Source organism: Zeugodacus cucurbitae, chromosome 6 (genome assembly GCF_028554725.1).
Source record: "Zeugodacus cucurbitae isolate PBARC_wt_2022May chromosome 6, idZeuCucr1.2, whole genome shotgun sequence".
Lineage (NCBI taxonomy): Eukaryota > Metazoa > Arthropoda > Insecta > Diptera > Tephritidae > Zeugodacus > Zeugodacus cucurbitae.
The window spans coordinates 57,075,618-57,093,405 of record NC_071671.1 but is presented as its reverse complement, the minus strand read 5'-3'; the positions used below and the strand labels follow the sequence as shown (position 1 = coordinate 57,093,405).

General features: G+C 33.5%; 1 protein-coding gene across 3 annotated transcripts in view; it reads left to right on the top strand.

The window, feature by feature from the left end:
• The first annotated feature begins 772 nt into the window (after window positions 1-772).
• LOC105219694 (uncharacterized) overlaps window positions 773-17,788 on the top strand; it is a 33,789-nt gene continuing 16,773 nt past the window's right edge. For 2 of the 3 annotated variants that reach the window (XM_011195995.3, XM_011195994.3), the window contains exons 1-2: window positions 773-928; window positions 1,815-2,026. The gene's annotated coding sequence lies outside the window, so the exon portion shown is untranslated. The remainder of the gene's footprint in view (window positions 929-1,814; window positions 2,027-17,788) is intronic. The other variant, XM_054233530.1, reaches the window with a different exon arrangement.

The window sequence follows — 17,788 nt, the reverse complement described above, 5'->3', positions numbered from 1 at the left end:
CTGAATAAATAAACAAAATATATTGTCTATAATAGTTTATATTTAAACCAACTATATTCAAAATAGTAACACATCCCCTACACAATAAAAAAATAACAACAAAACATATTTAATTTTCATTAATTGCCCACAGCACGCTGACGCCTACATATGTATGTACATATATATATATATAAGATTGTGTACAACACCTGAATATTGTGTTATATCGTCATTGTTGCAATAGTTGTTGCTTAATCACTTAAATCACATTCGCTGTAGTATAATATTTTGGTATGCCATAGTTGTTTTCAAAGACCCCTCGCTCCTCCCCACCACAAACGCCCGCATTCCCATACATTTCTTCGCCGTCATTTGCTCTTCGCCTTATCCACCCTTTTTCTTTGGCTACTACAATAATTCATTGCTGTCTTTGCTGTGCCACCATTTATTACATGCTTTCATGTCTTTCATATCATACTCATACACTCTTTTTCTTCTACACTCTCCATACATTTTTAATATGTCAGCTCTTACACTTCGAGCGCAACGCAAGAAAACGAAAGACTTAAGCAACAAACTCGACGCGACTACAAGTTCGCCGTTAATGCGCTGCAAAACTACAAAGCGTCGGCTTTGTATTGCAGTTACAATAGCAGTAGCGGCATTTGTTGGCTCTGCGAGCGCATGCGCATTCATTACTAGCTTGATTACACCATTTCAGCGCTCTCAGCTGGTCCATGAGTCTTAAAAAGATTTGGCAACATTGTAGTTGTCGCCGTTGTTACTCTTGCTGTCGTCGGCGTCTTCACAGTGCCAGTCGACTGCGCTGCTATCGTTTGAGCGCCAGTTGTATTTTGGTTTTTTACCGTTAGCTCATGCCACATTCGATTTTATTAACGTTTTTACATTCGTGGTGTACGCGCGCGCACAGCTCTTCAGCTAAACGGTAAATAATGACTGTGGTGTATCTGTATAAGTGCATGAAGGATTTCATATTTGTGTATAAGGATTACAAAAACAAATTTTAATAAATCTATGAACAATTTAATGTGAAAACAAATAAATTTGGTGCTTTTTAGCAATTTGAGTGTTTGAAAATTTAGTGTTTTTAAGAAAAAAAAAATCTATTAATATTAAAAACAAAATTTAAATTTGAAAAAAAAAAACAATAATTAAAAAAAAAAATAAAATTATGAAAAAAAAATTATTAAATTAAATTAAAAAAAAAATAATTTAAAAAAATGTATTATTTTTTTTTTTACTTTTATAAATTTTATTTTTTTTTTAATGTGCAGATGTTATTTTTGATAAAAAATATATATTATTAAAAAATCATTTTCTAAATAAATAAAAAAAAATAAAATTCATTAATTAAAATAATAATATTTTACGGCACACTTCAGCTGCTTTAGTTTCGTGGCGCCATTGTCGCACAGTTCAGTTTCAACCGTTGACGTTCGTTTGCGTTATTTCGCAGTGAAAGTGATTTGATTTGATTTCGATTCGGCGGCGTTTGTGTGCGTGCGCATGCGCAAGTCAACGAAAAGCAACAGTCAGACAGACAGCTGTGTCGTGTAGTGTTTTGATTTCGTTTTTATTTGTTGTTGTTATTATTGTTGTTGTTGTGAATACACGATAATTTACAGTTTTACTGAAGAATGGCAAATTATTTACAAAACCTTAAATTTTGGCATTGAATGGGTGTAAACAAATGTGAAAACACAAATGAAAAATCAAAAAAATCGCCATTCAATTGTCTCTAGTATAAGAAAAATATATATATAGTGATTATGATTTTCCAACCTTTCCATTTCAATCCTCTGTTTATATAGGTGTTTCTATGCAGTTTGCAAAGTGTGCGAAGAAGAAAGTTAAGTTGAGAAAAAAGTGTTGCAGAAACAATTGAAACGCCGCAGTTTTATCACAGTGCTTAATGTATAATTGCGGATATCGTTTGGCATAACAAGCTGTGCATTATATATACTTTTGCATACTTTTACAAATACTTTTACTGCGTTTACCGCATGCTGTTTTCGAAAAATAGGTGAGTGACTGATGGCGATTGGATTTAACATTCGAATGTTTAGTTGGTGAAGGAAATACAACTTTTCTTATTACAAAATGAAGATATTGCTTGGAAATAGATTTATTTATGCTTCTAAATTATTTTCGTTTTTTTTTTTTTTTTTTTTAATGAAAAGAAATTGGAGATCTTGATTATCTTAAAACATTTAAAAATCGTGTAAAACTATTATGTAGCTTTTGTGCCAGTCAGTTCTTATATAGACCCCTCTTGCCTATAGTAGCTACCATGACTTGACCAATAAACAAATTTTGGAATATTTTCTGCAAAATTCTGCATATCGATATTTAAAACTTTCTGAGTAAAATATATAAAAAAGTTTTTAGTAGTTATGGATTTTAGGCAACAATTGGCATTCAAACTAGGGGTCTTAAAATTATTCGAATAACCCGAAAACCGATTATTCGAATATCCGGTTTGTAAACGTTCGTATGAATATTAACCGATTTTTACTATTCGAATAGTCGCAATGTTACGCAATGTCAATGTCAATAAACATAGAAATTTAATGAATTTCCACTATTCGAATAATCGACAACGAATGGTTAACCGGATAGTCGGCAATGTCTAGTCGACAACTCATGACTATCCGGATACTGAAAACCGAATGTTATTATTCTATGCACTATCCGGTTAGTCGATTAGACGAATACCACGAGCTCTAATTCAAACATAAAAGGAGTAATAGTATATTTGGTATCACACAAGAATTGTTAAAATTAAGCCTGTGTAGATCTCGCCTATAAAGAAAGAAGTTCTATACATTTTTAGCAGCTTCCAATCGACTGAAGCGGGAATTCCATATGCAGGCTGTTCAGGGATTTTCGCGTTCAGTACTTATTCAGCTTAATTGAATAGTATCGTAACACATAAGCATCTGAGAGGAAATGCTGTCTCTAGACAGATGATAGAATTTTTAGATCTTTTTTTTTTTAATTTTTACGTTTTTGATTGCACCGAAATTAGTTGGGTGTCGTTGATATATTTGACAATAATTTTCAGTAAAATTACTCTAAAGGTTCCAATGAAAAGTTGAAATATTTTAGAATAATTCGTTATACAATTAGGTATATTATATCTAATGATTTTCGCAAGTTTCTAAAATATTGAAAAAATTTTTTAGAATAAGTTATAAGGACAGAAAAGAAATGTTTGGAATGTTTTTAAAATAAAAACTAAAATAGTTTAGAGAGATAGTTTATAATAAAATCATCGGAATCGAATTAGTTCAGATAAATACTCCATAATTTTTCATTGAGGGTTCCAAGTTGAGGGCTTTGAGTTAAGAAATTTAATTAACTCGGAGTCTATGAACCATACCGGTTATTTTTAAACAAACTAGGTTTTTCCTTCCAAACGAAAGTCTTAAGGGTTAAGTGGAATATGAGAACAGCAATAAATAGTAATTATTTCACTTCGAAATTAAAGCTTTAATGATATTAAAAAGTAGTTAAATTAAGACTCTATTTAAGGGGTTAGGTGGGTTTCAAAATTTGAAATAAAAAAATGTATTGTCTTAATTAATAGTTTTTAAAATATTATCCAATCAATCCTTACTATTCTAAGAGCCACATCAGTTTCAATGTAAAACTTTAAACGCATTTATCTCGAAACTAAACTTTTCAAGTCGGTGGACAAGATATCTAAAAAAGTTATGAACCGATTTTGTTCAAATTTTGCACACATCTTTAGAATAACATTATCTAGTTAATGAACGTAGGTTTTTTTTATATTGTTATTATAACTATTATTTTCGAACCAATATATGCCGAAATTTTGACCAAAAAAGTGAGTTTTTTGGTTAAAATTCTGTCAAAAATTCAAATTTCAATATTTTCTTTTTTCCTTCGTTCATTAACTAGATTTATCCAAGTACTATCGAAACATTTTTGGTTTATTGATTTTGGATGAACGAAAAATTAGTTATGATGTCCATCCGCAAGGCCTTTTTTTTTTTTTGGCTACGTCATGAGAGATGGGGTACCAAGGGCTTCAATAGTCATTTAGGTGAATAGCATTCAAGTAGATATATACTTGATAGACTTCTGATGTGGTATATTCTCACTTTGTATTAGTAGAGGGTTAGAGGGTATGTTTTGTACCATTATGGTTCAGTTTGTGAGATCTCAGGTCCTCATCCGACTCATTTTAATTTATGGAGTCATTCGCACGTTTTGTTGTTCTGTGGAAGGTGGATATAGTTATAGTTTCCGTTTGTGATTTTTATGATTGAAAGTCTTATATATCCCGTCCTTTTATGACGAGTTTAGGCGTCGTGAACCCAGTTTCTGGGCGGCCAGTTATTTCACCTACAATGTCTCAATTTCTAATAATTTTATGAAGGAACGATAAGAAGACTGACCGGCAGACAGACAGACAGAATTAATACACTTCTTTGGAGTTTTCCTTCTACTTTAGCGAAGCAGATTTATCATTATATATTATTTGAATACTTTTTGTTTCAAGAATAATTTTCCAAATAATGAAAAGTGGTATATTTGTTTTATAAAGAGTGTAAACTGTCCTCAATTGAAAATTGTGATCGAATAATAAAGAAAATAATAACGAACGCATGAAGAAATTGTATCTCAATATCAGTATTCATTACCTTTCGCCTTTAATGAAAATATAATGATTACCTACAGCAACAAACAACAATAAACCAAAAACCATGGTCATATCCGCTGTTCCGGTCTCAAAACACTCACTTCATCACTTTGATGTAACTCAAACTACTACTGCTGATCATTAAATCTTTCGTCACTTCAATGACTGTCGAAGATGATAAATGATGCACAGTGGTAACACCTTAATGGTTTGGCAATTAAACGGCGTAACTTTGTGCAACAAACCAAAAATGCATGAGACTTCAAAATTACAAAAGTAAAAAGCAAAAAATATGTAATACAAGGATTGCCAAATAGACACAAAGCAATTGCAACAACATTATCTAATGCGCTTGCAAAGTTACACAAAAAAGTAGGTAACCACAATTGGCTGCCTGCTTTTTTCCGTACAACAAAAGTGTCTCAAATGTGCTGAATTAAACGGTGTGGACACAAGAAGAAGCGGCCAAAGAAAGACAACATGAAAAGGGAGTGTTAATAAAACTAAATGAAGACAATTAGTGTGTGATGGCAAAAAAAATTGCTGAAGAAATGCTTGCTGCATACGCAAATCAACGAGAGACAAAACAAAAGAAAAAATAACAACAAAAACAAGAGGCAAAAACAAAAGCGTGAATTATGAGTGAGTGAATTGTGTGTGTATGTGTTTGTATAAAATATATTGTACAAAAATAATAAATATGCCAGCCATGTTGTTGTATGAGCACAACAACAACAACCACAGCGACCTCAAATGCACGCATTTTTTGGCATTTTTATTTGCCTCCTCATGCAGCGCCGACGAAATTTCATTGCATAATTTCTTCATAAAAGCCCTATTACGTACGCACGACGTAGGCAAAACCTGTAAGCATGCCGTCAGTGGAAAATTATACAGAAACAACAACAACACCCAAGCGGCAGCTGGTTTTCGCTTCGAAAAAGGGCCAATAAGTCAAGTGCAAACGCGGAAATGCGTGAAGTGTAACTAGAGCGCTGCCAAAAATAAATATGCGCACAGACAAGAGCAACAACAAATAAATCAAAAACTGAGTTGAAGAAGAGGTGGAAGATTTGCGTTTACTCCCGACTTGCAGACGAACGCATTGGCCTAAAAAACATGAGTGCAGATGAAAAAAAAACTGAAAAAAAAATTATAAAAAAAATAAAAAAATAAAAAAAAAATTAATAAGTTATTTTTAACGCCAGCGAGTACTTTAAACGAGCAGCAAAGAAATTTAATGAAAATTTATTTTTTTTGGTTTTATTTTTGCTTTTGGCAATATGACACGCTCTGTATATCCGGGGTATCCTCGCGCTGCTTTACGTCACCGTTTACTCTCAAACCCTTCATTCGACTTTATGCCACTTCACTAAGTTGTTTTTTTTATATATTTTAAGAGTGCCGTTATGTTTTTTATTTACAGTTTGCTTATGCTTGTTTAAATATATAAAGTCGCTTCCCTTCTTTTGCTTTGTTTCTGTTACCTTTTTTTCGGTGTTTGTATGTATTCCATATGGTTACTTCACAGCACCGGTTATGCTGCTGGCAGACTGTTACATGACCTCTTTCTCAGTTTTTGGGCCCGTTTTCGATTTGTTTTCGTTAAATTGCATAAGCAGTGAAATTTTTGCGTTAACTTGACGTTCACCTTGGACCAAATAAAATGCATGGTATTTTTAGTTATTTTTTGAAGATACGTAACTCTGAACGCAATATTGGTAAATTGATTATGAGTTCAATTAAGTGTATAAATATTTGAGCGATTTTTATGCACTGTTTGTAGGGTAAGGTTCTTCAAAATGTTAACTAAATTTTAGTAGCAATAAATTTTAGATTTAGAATAAATTATAGAAAATTAAAGAAATAATGCACATTTTCAAGAAATATAAGAAAAATATTCGAAAATAAGAAAAAATAAGTGAAGCAAAGTAGAAATACGAAGCCAGACAACTCTGAATAATAATACTAATATACTAAAAATTTGCCAATTTTTAAGTTAAAATTAATGATAGTACAAATTTTTTTTGAAGAATTCAGAACCTAATTTTTGCTTCGTTAAAATGTTTATAATATTAATAATGTCGTTACAAAATCTCCGAAATTTATTCAAGTGATGATTCATATTCGAGATGACCTTATTTATTTAATTTCTGAATTTTCAAATTAATAGAATTATAGCGTTTTTAGACAGCCAAATTAATTGATCCATAAACATTTTTATTGAGTAAACCTTTTTTGCCTTTTATACTGCCGGCTACTCGATAACCGATCGCCTGCTATATATTTTTGTTTTTGCTTTTCATACATCAGCTGATTAATATTCTTTAGCAGCGACATCTACCGTAGCTTTTTTTATCAAAAAATTCAGCCAATCGCAGACAAAGAACGTAATCGTACGTCTTGGTCGCAGAGTTGCATTTGATTTTCAAGTCGATTAAAATTCAATTAAAAATAAATGTAGATATTTATTTTGTATGGTAAATTGAGCTTAATAAGCGTTTTAATCGCGCAGAGGCCGGTTAATTGATCAATTAGTTCCTGTCTAAAAACACTATTTAGGGATTAGGTGGGCTTCAGAGGCTAAAAACGAGGGTATATTAAATTTTTTTTTGATATATACAAACACATATTTCATTTAAACAATTCAGCGTATCAAAGACACCTGTTTAATAAATATTTTGTGAAATTTTCATTTAAAAATTCCGAAAACTCAGCCGTTGGCACCTCATCTCCCACGACGTGGCCAAAACAAAGGTCTTGTGGGAGACACCATAACTCATTAATGGTTCATCTACAAACAATAAACCAAAAATATTTTGATAGTGCATGGATAAATCTAGTAATGAAAGAAGGAAAAATAAAAATATTGAATTTTTAATTTTTGACAGCAATTAAACAAAGAAAAAAATACTTTTTTGGTCAAATTTTCAGCATATATTGCTCGGAAAAGTAGTTAAAATAGAAATATTAAAATAATCCTTAGTTCATTAACTAGATAATGTTATTTCAAAGATGTGTGCAAAAATCGCTTCATAACTTTTTGAGTTATCGTGTCCACCGGTGTCCACCGACTTGAAACATTGAGTTTTGAGATAAACGCGTTTAAAGTTTTACATTCGTACTGACGTGGTCTGATGGGCGGAACTTCCAAAGGTGGAACTTTCTAAGGGGTATCTTAGTATATTGCTCGGATTGATTTGATATTTACACTATTTAATAAGACAAACATTTTTTTTCAAATTTTGAAATTTTGAAAGCCACCTAACCGCTTAAAGTATATTTTGACGACAATTATTTTTTTAAATTATAGTAAATTGTCACGCACAGTTTATACGCTTTCTTTACGAAAAGGAAAAAGAAACGATTTTTTTTTTAAGGCGATTAACCTTCACCACAATGATATTCATTCAATAGAGCGTAGAATTTATTTACCAATTTATTTCTTATGTTTATCTTCAGAAATAGTATATTAGAGAAGATAATCTTTTACTTTATCTAAAACAAATCTTCCGCGTATAATTTTTCTGCCACCTATGGAATATATTATTGATGCCATGAATAACTACCGACTTTATTGTTCGTCATTATCATTGTCAACCTAAATAAAATGTGAAATAAGTAGAAAAGAAAATTACAAAATTTATCAGCCATTGCGCAACCATAAGTTACTTAAAAACACATACTTAACTTCAGAAATATGTACACTTATCCATGTATACATATATATATAATTATATAGTATATAACATTTCAATATTTATGTAAGGTTAAATCACATGCCTCGTTGAGCCACTTGGCCGTGAAAATTGCAATCATTCATGCACAATATGCCACAGCAATTGGCTCATCATATATGTTATTATTATTAAGGCACGTGTATGCGGTGAACCAGAAAAATGGGCGGCGCTTTATGCTGCAATGTATGATGAAATAAAGGGTGATTTTTTAAGAGCTTGATAACTTTTTTTAAAAAAAAAACGCATAAAAATTTTTCGGTTCTTTATTTGAAACGTTAGATTGGTTCATGACATTTACTTTTTGAAGATAATTTCATTTAAATGTTGACCGCGGCTGCGTCTTAGGTGGTCCATTCGGAAAGTCCAATTTTGGGCAACTTTTTCGAGCATTTCGGCCGGAATAGCCCGAATTTCTTCGGAAATGTTGTCTTCCAAAGCTGGAATAGTTGCTGGCTTATTTCTGTAGACTTTAGACTTGACGTAGCCCCACAAAAAATAGTCTAAAGGCGTTAAATCGCATGATCTTGGTGGCCAACTTACGGGTCCATTTCTTGAGATGAATTGTTCTCCGAAGTTTTCCCTCAAAATGGCCATAGAATCGCGAGCTGTGTGGCATGTAGCGCCATCTTGTTGAAACCACATGTCAACCAAGTTCAGTTCTTCCATTTTTGGCAACAAAAAGTTTGTTAGCATCGAACGATAGCGATCGCCATTCACCGTAACGTTGCGTCCAACAGCATCTTTGAAAAAATACGGTCCAATGATTCCACCAGCGTACAAACCACACCAAACAGTGCATTTTTCGGGATGCATGGGCAGTTCTTGAACGGCTTCTGGTTGCTCTTCACCCCAAATGCGGCAATTTTGCTTATTTACGTAGCCATTCAACCAGAAATGAGCCTCATCGCTGAACAAAATTTGTCGATAAACACATTTCGAACCGAACACTGATTTTGGTAATAAAATTCAATGATTTGCAAGCGTTGCTCGTTAGTAAGTCTATTCATGATGAAATGTCAAAGCATACTGAGCATCTTTCTCTTTGACACCATGTCTGAAATCCCACGTGATCTGTCAAATACTAATGCATGAAAATCCTAACCTCAAAAAAATCACCCGTTACATGTGATTTGCTTTGAAGAGCATGAAAGTCACATTTGTTGCGCTTTGAAAATTTTTTTATCTCTATTTTTTATGAACTTATTTTGGAAAATAAAAAAAATAAAAATATTTTTTTAAAGCTAATTTTAAAAATTATTGTGTTAAATTCAATATTTTTTTATTGGTTGGCTATTCAAACTCATACTCAACAAAAAATCCATAAACATGAGAACTTTCCGTCAAAAACACGATTTACTGCACTTTCCGCGCATCGAGTTTGTCGCTTAAGTCTTTCGTTAAGGCAAGACTTTAATCTAACAGCCACCAGCCAGCTTACCTCCCCCTTTTTATGTATTCAGCTAATAACATGCAGTTGCATACTCGAACTCGAACGGCAACAAAGCATTAAGCAGCCATTATTATAACTATTATTATTATTTATAACGCGTTAGTTATTGCGCGATTGTTGATATCTAATGTTTTGTATACAAAATAAATAACAACGAAAATGAAGACGCCGCAAAGCGAATCGAAATTGGGTTAAAACACAATACAAGCACGAATGCGAACACCAACGCCAACAACAAATACAAATACAAACAAAATCAAGTTGATTGCATATCAAATACACTTACACTTATATAATCGCCATGTGAAGGCGAGTGAGTGCTTGCCACTGTGTTGTTGTTGTTATTATTGTTGGTTTGTTTGATTTTCGATTTGCATGCAAAGTGTGAAAGGCGATAAGAAGAAGAAGAAGTAGAGGATGGTTAGTCAATCGCTTGAACGTCACTTTGCTACCGCATTGTCAGGGAAAGAAGTACATGACTTCATATAATTGTGGGTACAGTGGGCGGTGGAGGGGTAATAAGTGATTTTAATATTCAATGAGATCAGATTTTTAAATGTTGAATTGAAGTTTACAATAAAAAAGATATACAGATATATTGTGTGCCAAAATGTTGAAAATGTTAAAAAATAATAAAAATTGAGGTTGCCACATGTTTGAAATAATTATAAAGTGATTCACCTTAAAATAATTATACAATCTTATAAACTGGAAACTATAAAAAAATGTGAGCTAGTTTTATAATAAAAATTGGTGTTGCCACCTAATTTTTTAATTAATTATTTTTTGGAAATTTAATATTGAGAAACAGGTCTTCAAATATTCTGAAAGATTTGTTATTAAAAACAATTAATAACGAAATTGCTACCCTTTTATTTTTTAAATATTTATTAATCTAAAAATAAAAAGCGCTCAGTCCCGTTTAGGTTAGGGCTATCAAAAAATATTGATGATGCTGCCATCTGGTTTGAACAAGATTTTATAATCTTTTAAAACCTAGAAAATATTTGAAACTATTCGGTTATCAATAAAATGTCACCTAAGTCAGTATTATGAGAAATATATAAATTTTTTGGCATTGCCACCTGACTTGAAAAATAAAAAAACTCTTAAATAATATTTTGAAAATGTTCAAAAATCTTATGGGCGTTAAGTAAAACTGATTATTGAGTGTTATAAAAAAATATATTACTTTTAGCGTTGCCACCTGATTTAAAAAATATAAATTTGAAAATAATATTTCGAAAATGTTCAAAAATCGTATTGGCATTAACTGAATAATGATTGTTGGATATTATAAAAAAATATTTATTTTTGACGTTGCCATATGTTTAGGAAAATAAGAAATTGTAAATAATTTATATATTGGAATAACTTATACAAAAGTGAATATTATAGTTTAAAAAATATGAGTCAAAAACAAAATCGAAAATTTAAAATATTTTTTTATATTTTTTAACAGAGTTACATGTAGTGTTTTATAATTGTATTTTATTAATATAAAATTTTTATAAATTACTTTATTTATAATTTTGTAATAGCTATCAATGTATGTATATCATGCTCCAACACAAAAGGAACATGTTCGAAAAAATATAATAATAATATATATTAACCTAGCCGTTGTTCACACGCGAACCGAACCGATTTCAAATTCATTCTGCACGCTTCAAACGATTGACCAAGCACAATGATTGAGCAGGCGCGCAAGTGTGAATGGAATATTAATGTAATACGAAATTAAGCGCATGAGTACAAAAAGAGTCTAGCTTTTTGTGCTGCTAATGAACGACGCCCCACCACGTTTGCTATTGTTGTATTGATTTTAGCAAATTTTGCCTCGAAATTCAATCGAAAGCGTGGCTAAACATCCGAACAGCACTTCAAAGCGCAATCAAATGATTTGTAAATCAGACGAAAAAAACCGGCATTTGCCGAAAAATTTGTTTGGGCTCGCCCTTTTGTCACTTACCTTACTCAATAGTGCCGTTAATTTGTTGCGTCAGAATGGGTTTGGCAGCGGCGAGCGTAACTAATACCAACAAAAAAACACAGCTTCAAAGGCAATCAAACGCAAGCAAAGCACAAAGTGTCTGTTTATATACATATATGTTTAGATACATATGTTTGTATACATTTGTTTATATACATATAATATATGTATATATCAAATCACGTATTCACATTAAATTCGTATTTATTCGCTTTATTCGTATAAATATGCCAATGGCATGACACCAATTACCGCGTGCATGTTTTACATTTTTACCTCTTCTTCTTCTACTGCTTCTTCTTCTTCTTCTCCGCGGCATTTCTTCATGCCAATAAAATTGTGTTAAAAATTCGCTTGAGTTCAACGTACAAACTCCTTTGATTTACGTAAACTTGGTGCCGTTTTGTCGGCTTTGCTTTTTGTATTTCGAAATCTAATTGCGAATGGGTTTATTTATTTTGTGGCATTTTATTAAGAAATAATCATTTCAACTATCAGCAAGGCAGTTGAAGTACTACAGTCATTTGCTACATTTTATGTTGTACCCTTTGCCTTTGCAATTTGGCTTAGATGCCAACCAGAAAAAAAATGTCGGTTGATTGTTGTGTGGCTTTTTAATTGCGCACAAATTGCACTTGTGTCACTGTCAATCACAGCAGCGTTTGGAGTCAAGTCGCAAGTGCAGCTTGAGATATTTTGTGAAATCGTGCATAGTTTTTAATTTTTCACTAACATTTGCGCAACACAGCTGTTTGGCGTTTGGATGTCTTCATGCAGTTGACCTTTACGTTGTTGTGAAATTTCAATTGTGCTAAATTTTGTGGTGCGAAAATGTTCGTAATGAAGATTCGTATAATTTTAAGGTAGAAGAAGCATGTGCCCTACCTAGACTAAGTTACTTTTAATATATTAGAATGTCTTTTGTGATTTGAATTTCGGCTATGTATAAAGCGCTACAGAACTCGTATCTGGCAATACTATACATCTTTGAAATGTCTTGACATAACCTACAAAACGACGCTATGCATGATAAGTTTTAATATTGCGTTCAACAGTTACAGATGTGTAAACATGGAGTTCACTAACGGCGCGCTAACAATTTGCGCTATTTTAGAGTTTTCCTTCGTTAAAGGCTAATCCACAAATGGTTTCGACGATTCAGAGCGGGTGAAAACGACACCATGGATAAACCAGCCGGCGGAAGACCTGTGACATCATGGAAATAATCGAGTTAGACCGGCATGTGGCATCTCGTGACATCGCCCAGATTATGGGAGCTAGTCACCAAACCATTTTAAACCATCTGCAAAGGCTGGATACACAAAAAGCTTGAAGTTTGGGTGCCGCATGATTTGAAGCAAAAAAACATTCTGGACCAGATCAACGCCTGCGGTATGCTGCTGAAACGGAACGATCTCGACCCATTTTTGAAGCGGATGGTGACTGGCGACGAAAAATGGATCACGTACGACGGTGTCAAGCGAAAATGGACGTGGTCGTAGGCCGGAGAATCGTTCCGAACAGTGGCCAAGCCGGGATTGACGGCCAGGAAGGTTTTGCTGTGTGTTTGGTGGGATTAGAAAAGAATCATCCACTATGAGCTGCTCCCATGTGGCCAGACGCTTAATTCTACCATCTACTGTCAACAACTGGACCGCTTGAAGCAGGCGTTTGACCAGAAGCGTTCAGAATTGGCCAACAGGAAGGGTGTAGTGTTCTACCAGGACAACGATGATAACTCGTCAAAAGCTCCGGGAGCTCGGATGGGAGGTTTTATCGCATCCACCATATAGCCCGTACATAGCGCCAAATGATTACCACCTGTTCCTGTCCATGGCGAACGCCCTTGGTGATGTAAAGTTGAACTCAAAAGAGGCTTGTGAAAAGAGGCTGTCCGAGTTCTTCGAAAATAAGGAGAGGGGGCTTCTACGAGGAGTATGAAGTTGTCGTCTAGATGGAAACAGATTTTCAAACGAAACGGCGCATATTTGAACTAATTCCGACACTTTTTATAAAGCATTGAATAAAGACCAAAACAACAGAAGGGAGATATTTGCAAATTTTTGCATTCGATATTTTATTTGTTAATTTTTCGTATAAAACGATCTAGTATCTTACAAAATATTCACTATATAATGTGATCAGAAAATTATACTTTAACGGTCATTAGTTTGCTCAGAACTATGTATAAGTTAAAGCGAAAATATATTCATTATTATCTAATATATAACTTTGGCAATCCGTATTTCGCTGTATAGCATTAGAAAGACAAGATTTCGTACCAAAAAATAACTCAGGACTGAATATTGTTTGAGTACGAATCAGAAATGGACACTAGCAAGGTCAAAATATGCCATAATTTACAGAAGTACAGAACAGGCTAGGACTAGCTAACAGGCAGGTACTAGCTATGGCCAACAGGAAAGGAACAGGGTTCCAGTAAATCGGCAAAAAAATCGAACGAAACGGTGAAAGTCAGATAATTTAAACTATGCTAAATAAACACATCAAATTAATGAAAAATAATAATTTTACTTTTTATTATTTTACAAGACCTAATTGCCACAACATAGCCTCTTAAATGTACATCTGGGAAGTTTAAAAAAATAAGCTTTGGTAATTATCTGTGTGATAATATGAATAGCTGCCTTAGCGGCCGGTAGTCTGACAAGAATAAACATGTAAAGTTGCTTATATTGAACCCATTGGTGCCTGAATAGTTCAAGGATTTATTTTTCGAATAAAATCTTGTGAAAAGAGTAAGAAGCTTCACTAGAGTACCTGTCATGGGTTCCATTGTCAGTTACATACATCAGTCCAGACCAAAGTACATTGTTAGTATTGAATGTGGTCAGGAACTACTACGACATTTTATGCACTATGCCAAGCAATTTCAATCAAACTTTTGTTTTATTATTTTTGGGTGTAAACAACATTACAGTACGTGGGCTAATGTAAGAAATATTTGAAAGAAGAAATATTTTCCGATTACTCTATATTCGTCATAACTCGAGTCAACTGTAGTACCAAAAAGCCCAAACTATATACAGGAGAAATAATTCCAACAGATATTTCACTTATTGCCACATAAAAAAGTCATCCGATTGTTTATTAGCGCATTTTTATGGGCCGGATCTGCGTGAAGAGCATAAAAACACAGAAAACATGTACTCATTAGCATTAATTCACTCCTTAAACACACGAATGTCTATAAAAATATATACTTTTTACACTAACAACAACACAACTAAATCTGTTATTCATTTCGAAAATATTTCACAATTTCATTGTGGCCCCATCACTGATAACATATAACTGTATGCCGGTATGTGTATGTAAAGCCTACACGGCCTTGAGCGAAGGACGCCGGAAACGAGTTTGTTGCTTGAGTCTTTCGTTTCACCGTTGTACCTTTAGTTGAGGCGTAAGTTATGGCATTTCTCTTGCGCTTTTGTTTGTTTTAATTATATATATACACTTAACGGTTATTGTGTGTATGTATTATATAGCCAACCAGCATTGTTTTTTTGCGCAGATTTATGTGTGCCGGTGTGGGTTGAGGCACTTCGTGACTTGCGCCAGAGGAGTGGGTGCAAGATGTCGCTTCATCACTGTCTCGTGTGGGTGTCTGTGTCTGTATATATTTGTTGCGTGCATTGGGTGTGCATTTCAGGTAGGAAAGTAAGAGCCCTTCAACGCTCCGTTGTTGCTTTAAAGTCGGTTTTTTTCTGTTTTTTAGCTTTTATTTCATCCCGCTATTGAATAGTGAAAGTCTCGCAGTAAGATTTTTAACTTTTTACAAAAAAAAAAAATATTTTATTGTGTACGCTTGTTTCACTCATATTTTTTTATATTTTTCTCAATTCTTTCTTTCTTTTTTTTTACTTTTGTCATATTTTTGTTGTTTTCTGCTTTTTTACTTTTTGGTCTCAGTTGCATTTCGATTTGCTTGGTTAAGGCATTACAAGTCGTTTCTTTCATGAATTCGGAGTTTCTTGTTCAACTTGCGTGTTGTTGTTGCCGCAAGCATTGCATTTTCATAAAGCCAGATACAACAAAAATTCATTGAAAACCGCTGCAAACAATAGTGCAGTCGAAATTGCAAAGGCATGCAACAGCTTTGTGCGTTGCAATTGCGTGATTGTGCATTTCGCGCTTTTGATTGCGCGCACAAAGGGTTTGTCGCCGGCGCAATAGAGGCTTTGAGAGATTACAATAAACGATTGTTACGTAAAATCTATACGCTAATTGAGCAATCAAGGCACACTGTATATTATATTTAAGCATCTTAATATTCACAGTGTCGTCTGGTTGGAGGCTTTGCTTTCCAGTTGCATGCCACCAACTTCTTTCGGTACACAGACAATTTTCGTGCCACTGCCATTTTGTAAACACATATATTTGACTACTTATTTTTTCGGTTGTAATTTTTTTCAACTTCAAGCTTCTGCAGTTGTCACTCAGTTCCAGCGCTTTGTGTTCGTGTTCACTTCTCAGCTGTGTGTTGTTGTAAATGTGCAAATGTGCAACATCGGAGAAACAAATTGTCATGCCAAACGCATTATGTATGCAGATAAATTACATTGCAAGACAATGGCGCAATAAACTTGCCAAATAACAACAACAATGACAAATGAAAGAAAATTTGGTGAAAAATATCTCTGATGAATGTCCATGTTGCATGTGCGCACAGCGGCAGTCATACCGCGTCTAATTGGCCGAAATGTATGAAGACTAATGAAATGTGAAGGAGCTCTGTTGATGGGAGTTTACTTTGGTTTAGGAAGATGATGTTAATGGTGTTGTCATAATTGTGAAAAATAATTTTTAATTGTAATGCAATTAGCCCCTTCTACTCTATTTACGAGCAATGATTTTTAGATGAAATAGCGGTTGCTATTTGGGAACGAAAAGTGAATTTTTTAATAAAATTGTTCGTCAATTAGCTGAGTCAAGGGAACTCTTTGCCCTAAACAAGATCAATCTTTTCCAAGTTATAGATGTTCTAACTGGCCATTGTCCCATTGGGACTCACGCGGTCAAATTAAAAATTTTACCGGATGCTAGATGCAAAAGCTGCCTAGAAGAAGGTGAGGTAGAATCCTCCCAGCATTTCCTTTTGGAATGTCCCGCCTTTGCGAGATCTAGACAAAAATCTCCGGATACAGAAGTTAAAAACCTCTGCAGAATTGTAGTAAGTTCCAAGCGCTTTGTCGATTCATAAATAAGTGAGGGGGTTGAATTTTTACGGCATCACAAAGGACTGCTCTCGATAGTCTAAGTGGGTTTCGCCCTTTATAGGGAAACAGCCTTCGTACCTAACCTAACCTAACCTAGCTGAGTCAATTAAGACGAAATTTAGCTTTAAATATATTTAAGATTTTATTTTAACCGGCTTCTGCTCGATTAATATGCTTATTAATATCGATTTCCCATACAAAATAGAAAGCTACATTAACTTTTAATTTAATTTTAATCAACTTGAAAATGAAATGCATCTCAGCGACAAAGACGTTCTTTGACTGCGATTGGCTGAATTTTTTGATAAAAAAAGCTACGGTAGCTGTCGCTGCTGAAAAATATCAATCAGCTGATGAAACTTGCCAACTTATTATGAAAAGCAAAAACAAAACAGTATAACAACTGATCGATTATGGAGTAGCCGGCAGTGTAAAAGGCAAAAAAAGGGTTTCTCAATAAAAATTTTAATTGATCAATTAATTCAGCTGTGCGAAAACGCTAGTAGGCTTGAAAGAACAGATTCAATAAATAGTTAAAGAAATATTGAAAAAAAAAAAATTAAGACAAATGTATTCAATTTAACTTAAACAATTAGTGGGAGATAGTGTCTAATAATTTGTAAACTTTCTTTGTTAATATTTCGTCGATTTCGTCGTATATATAACGTCAATTTAATTAAATACTAATGAGGC